A 6,136-nucleotide genomic window follows, 5' to 3' on the forward strand; every position below is an offset into this window, starting at 1 on the left:
AAATAAAGTAAAATTTTGGAGTTACTTTGTTACTATTGACTAACAACAAATGATTTTTACCGAATGAAACAACATTTATCGAAGAACACAGAAATATTGGGGGTGTCGCACCCCCTACACCCCCACTAAATCCGTCCCTGATTGTAAAAAAGCAATTATTTGTTCTCAAAAATAATTTGTCTGATTAAAAAGTGGAAATTGAATCAAAAGGAAAACGAAACGCTCAAAGTTACACAGTGACACTTGGTATGTTTGGTTGTGCAGTCTTTTTCCATTGCTTGAATTTTCATTCATCACTCAATTACAACACGCGAGGTCTTTTACTGTTCCCCATGAATGAAGTCCACCGAATCATCAGATGAAAATAATGATCATACTTTGTTGTACTAATATCTGTAATTACGGTAATTTTGCTTATGCACGAGGTTTTCTGTTAATCTTTCCTGTCTTTTTTATGAACACTATCTCTCTCTCTCTCTTTCTCTCTCTTTCTCTCTCTTTCTCTCTCTTTCTCTCTCTCTCTCTCTCTCTCTCTCTCTCTCTCTCTCTCTCTCTCTCTCTCTCTCTCTCTCTCTCTCTCTCTCTCTCTCTCTCTCTCTCTTTCTCACACGATAGACGCGTTACAAAGACAGCTATCGAATGTTTAATTCATTTTCCTTTGGGTTTAATTTCCACTTTTTTATCAAACACAGTGCTATCGGAACTAAATTTATATTGAGGGGGAGAGGGGCTTCCCATTGCATTCCTTCTCATTCAGTACACTGTTATGAAGGAAATATTCTACAGTTTGACAATTATTGGGAGGGCTCCAGCCTCCATACCCAGCCCCCAGGTTCTGACGGCCCTGAAACATGTCTCTAATATTCTTTCCGTGCTTCAAATTGCTTTCTGATACAGAATTTTGAATTATTATGTGTAATTTCTTGGCCGGTAAAACGTATTTGAAAGTGGAGGGGCCAAAATGATAAGATTGTGAATGGGTCTAGTAAAGTCCGCTATGGTTGGCGCTAAGGAAGCTATTCTTCTAGAAGTCTAATTTTTCCGGGGTGGCATAGCCAGTGTTCTCACTTTGCTTCATGTAAATTTCCATAAACTAGCACGAAAATTTCGAGAAAATTCCCTCAAATTTCGGAAAAATTCCTTAGATTTACGAAAACTTTTGGTGAAAGATATTCGTTCAAACACCTGTGGCCATAAAACTAAGTGTCAAATCAAGTTATTCATCTCAGACGATCAAACTTTCGGACAAAAATTCGTCGGTAACTTTTTTTGTCCGAAATCTAAGTTTTTCTCAAAGTTTTTTTGTCAGAAAGTTTAGAATTCTAAGAAATTTAAAAAAAAAGAAATGAATTAGAAAATATTCTTCCTTTTTCTTGAAAACATAAATACTATAAGATAGAATAAACACAAAGAGCAAAAATATACTTTAGTCGTCGATACATTTAATTTCTGTTTTTTGCTTTTAACGACAACTCTTCATGGTTGGGATTTGTAGCCTTCATATGAAATCATCACTAGCAGCCCATCGCTCTGATCATGGATTTCTCAATAATTGCCTTCTTCATCAATTCCAATACTTTCAACATCTCTTCTACCGCTTTTAAAATGTTGTATACTTTCATCAGCATCCAGCATTCTATGTTAGCTTGCAAATCTTAGTTGTTAGAAACAATGTCCTTGTGTCGACGGAGGTACCACCCAGGGGCGTAACTTGGCCAATAGGTTTGGGGGGGTGAAAAGGGTTTCTGCCCTGCAAAACTGAGTGGTGCCCTGCAGACCTCGTAGCAACGGTTTGTCTATAGGTTACTAGTGAAAGCTTTACCAGGGTACACTGGTCTTTACCAAGGACAAACTTCTAAGCAATAAAAACAAACTTGAAACTTCATTGCCTATGAAATATCTATTTCTCTACTTGAGCGTAAATTGTTTCTTTTATATTCACTTTATTTAATGTTGGTTTGCGAAATACTAGCTAATAAACAGCTAATTGGGGGGGAGGGTACATGATGTAGACAGTGCAACGAAATTTAGCCCAGTGGGGCTAAGAATCAAGTTTAGTGAGGTAGGAGGACCCACCATGGTTGGGTCCGACGTGAAGAAAATTTTTGAAATTATACCTTGTAAAAGGGCTAAAAAGCATCTTTCAGACAAAAATTTAGCAAAATACTATTGTGCTAAAAGAACTGATTGTTTATTGAAAATATTATTGTTTATTGGGAAAAATAGGAAATTTTGGGCCCAAATTCATTGCAGGAAATTGTTGATGCTTGCCAGGAAATTTTTAGCGTGAAATCTCCATTGCTTGATTTTAATATGAACATTAAATTCATGTTAGAATATCTCTATGGAATGCTGTTTTCTTGCGATATACATACTTACTGTATAATTTTTGTTCTGCACTACTAACAAAAAACGAAGATTAGCTTTCAATCATCTGGTATTATAAGCGTCTGTTATGCCAAATTTCCGTCCATGATATTCAGCTACTGATTTAATTTAATTACATTATTCGCCATTCTAAATATGTAAAAACACTTAAAGACAGCCTATCTTGTTACGTCAATTGTTTTGAAGGTGAGCATGCCCCAAACCTGTGTGGATGTGTCCATCATTATTCGTATTTTTCTACTGGCATTCGCATATATTTTTCATCACTTGCTTTATAGAATGTAAGCGTTTTGGTCTTAAATCTTTGCCTCTAGCACCACCCCTGATTTTAAAATTTTATTTCAACCATTAAAAAATAAAATAGTATTCTTACATGTTGTATGAACTACTAGCTTTGATGATAAACCCACCCAGAGCAAGATGTATAGATATATCAATACTTATAAAGTATCTAGTTTGCTAGTACTGATATGAAATTTAATCAAAGTTATTATAGATTTTCAGATCTACTTTCTTTAACCTTGAAAACAAACTATGAGTATCGTGCTTGATCACGTTCTCCTTGATCATCTAATACAGTATAAACAAAATGATTCCTGTTCGAATAGCTATGATCAAGATTGCAGGACCAACAATTAGTTCTTTCTAGTGTGACAGTTTCTTTTTAGGACAAATTTTTAAACAAATCAAGCAACTTGAAAGATCAATTTCAGTGGCTGGAAACTTTCTCGAAGCTTCGCAGGAAATCTTGAATTTTTTATTTTGTTGCCAGGAAGAAGAATATTTTTTCAAGGCCTAGGGATGTCATGCTAAAACTCTAGTATTAGACGTTGGTGAAGGAAAGAAACGACAACCTTTCGTTTCAGATTGCACGTAGTTGTGAATGACAGAGGGAGATGTTGTTTTGATTGGGAAAATTTTATTTCCTGAATAGAAAAGTGCAGTTTCTTGCAGCAAGAAGGCCATGTTTACACATCCAAAATTAAAACATTGCAATGATACAGAAAGTGATTTACTGAATTAATGCAAATAAAAGAAAAATAATAAAAATATACGTGAAAGAGTTAGCAATTAGATGAAACAAAATCGGTATCTTAACGATTTATTATGTTTTTTAGTTCATGCACTGTTAAAAAGTAATAGAAAAAATGATAAGAAAATTCTTATCTTGACCAAAGTGAGGGCCTTCAGCCTCTTATTCCCCTCCAGTGACGCCGTGCTTGTCATGAAAATAATTTACAACTTAAATTAACTTGTATGGACTCAACCTTGCCCTCATAAACATATGCATCAATTTGTGCATCCATTGGCTATGACTTTCGGTAAGAAATGCTTTCGCTTTGCAAATAACGGAGCTTTTCCTTAAATATCTGTTCCGATCTCTAAAATGCAATGTCAGGAAGGGAGGTTCATAACAAATACGATATTTCCATTTCAAAATTCCTTAACGGCTCTTTACGAACTTCAGAGGTGGCATTTCTGCGTGGCAATAAAGCTCTTCTTGTCGCCCTGCGAAATCTTCGATTGCCCTGCGAAATCGACTATTTTTTGGATTGGGGGGGTGTTACACCCCCCCACACCTCCCCGGTAGTTTCGCCCCTGGTACCACCTCTTTTTGGTCTGATATCTTGTACTCAGAACAAGTTCAGTTCTTCACAAGGAATTTGCGATAGGTGGTATTTTTCATCAAGGACGTAGGACGTTCCACATCTTTCAAGAAAGAAACACTACTAGCTCTTGAAGGTTTCTCAGTTTTTCTTTTTTTTCTTAAAAGTGAGAACTTCTATTCAAGATAAAAAACCAACTTCCACTGGCAACTACCAGGTACCTTATTCATATTACCTAGTACGATGTAACAAAAACATAAATTACTGTCAAATTCACATAAACATCAAGCTGTCACAAAATATGTATTTGTTATCTAACAGAGCCTAGAAACGGAACTTTGCCTAAGGATGAGTTATTCAAAAGACCAAAAATGTCCTTTCCTTTTCGTTTTTTTGCAATTTGATAGGCTAGATTTAAAGGGAAGTCTCACAACAGTTGCTCCTTTCGCAGCCAATAAAAATGTCTCCTTTTGAATAAACCTTTTTTAAACATATATGATAATATTTGCCACACCCTAAATTAAGCACGATAATCGCAAGAAAGAAGTTGAACGGATTATATTGTCTTGATATGTGTAATTATCTCAGCATGGCAAAATGTTTTGCCAACAAAAGATAGTTGAAAAAATTTGTCACACCGAAAATCTATGCTAAATAAATGTTAAAGTTGTCTGGGTGAATATTTTTAAGAGAACAATTTATTTTGAGCTCTCAACAAGCGTTTAAATTGATTTTCAGACTTTAGCTTCTTTGCCTTGAAGCTTTTTGACAGTATTAGTGGATTTTTGTTTAATGTTTATCAGAATTATAGGCAAATTTTTGCACTAAATCGGTAAAAATTTTTTGATTCTCTTGTTTTGTTATGTCAAAGATATTTGTATCCTTGCAAAAATTTTTGGTGGTATTTTACTTGCCGATTCAAAGAATGCTACCACGTTCAAACGGTATCGATCCTAAACTGGTACGGATTAGCCTTCTGTTTACACAGGAATGCTCGGGATCGATCCACTATCTTTACTAATATGGGTTCGCTCTGGAGAGCGCTCCAGTTTGGGATCGTCTAAACGCACGAAGAAGGTGGGATCGATCCGAAATGACACGGATAGGAAGCCAGGCTAATTTACTTAACAATTTCAGGTGCTTTGTCAGATTTTACGCGCCTTCTTCGTCCACAAGTTGAGGAAAACAGTGCAGAAAAATAAAAGCTTTCATTTTTGTCATGTTTTTTATCTAATCACGAGTTCATCTCAATCTTTCTACAAGTTGATGACATAAGCAATACGAATGAGCATTCCCTCCAAAAAGGCCTGGAAAGCAGTGCGGTCTGACCTGGGATCTATTCTGTGTAAGCGCAATATATTTTGAGATAGTTTTTGGATCCATCCCAAACGAGATCAATCCTAAAGTGGATCGGTCCCACTTTCCCTGTGTAAACAGGGTCTAAATTGCGCTTTACATAGCACTTTTGGGGTAGTCGAACCAGGTCGTTTTTAAATATCTTTGAAAAGCGTTCTGCACAAAATTGTGGCAAAAAGATGTATTTTCAAGTAATGATTTACAAAAAAAGTAACATTAGCTTTTTTCTAATATTTTATTTTCATAAGTTTGATATAGTCTGAAAATACAATTTTTATGATTTTTGTATAGGATTGTCAATCTTTTATTGTATCTCGTTTTTCAAATCAGTATTATTTGTAACTGCTAACACTATACATACCATTTACCATTTAAGAACTTTTCCATAGGCCATGAATGGATTAAGATGAAGATCTATCAAATCAGTGGTTTTCTTTTTGTATGGGATTAGCCAATTTGTGCTTTGGTCTAGGCCTAATGAGCAATATTTACTGCTTATTCAGCTGTCTATGAAAGCTGCGATTCCTCTCAATCCGTAAATACTTGAAATTTGAGAACATAAGAGTCAGCAATATTTTGCAAATTTCTTCTTGCTTTGCTTTTTATGCTTTCACCCAAAATTTGCCCCCCAAAAAGCATTGTTCACTTACAGTGAGTTACACTTGCTATGCTCAAAGCTCAAGCAAGGTTTTCTAGAAACAGAAGTTCCGAGAAAATTGCACACGAAGCTCTTAAACTTATAAAATTTCAAAGCAAAAACTTTCTCGAATGCAAGATTCTTGAAT

This window comes from Rhopilema esculentum, chromosome 5, assembly GCF_057945365.1.
Source record: "Rhopilema esculentum isolate cy_ngs chromosome 5, ASM5794536v1, whole genome shotgun sequence".
Classification (NCBI taxonomy): Eukaryota; Metazoa; Cnidaria; class Scyphozoa; order Rhizostomeae; family Rhizostomatidae; genus Rhopilema; species Rhopilema esculentum.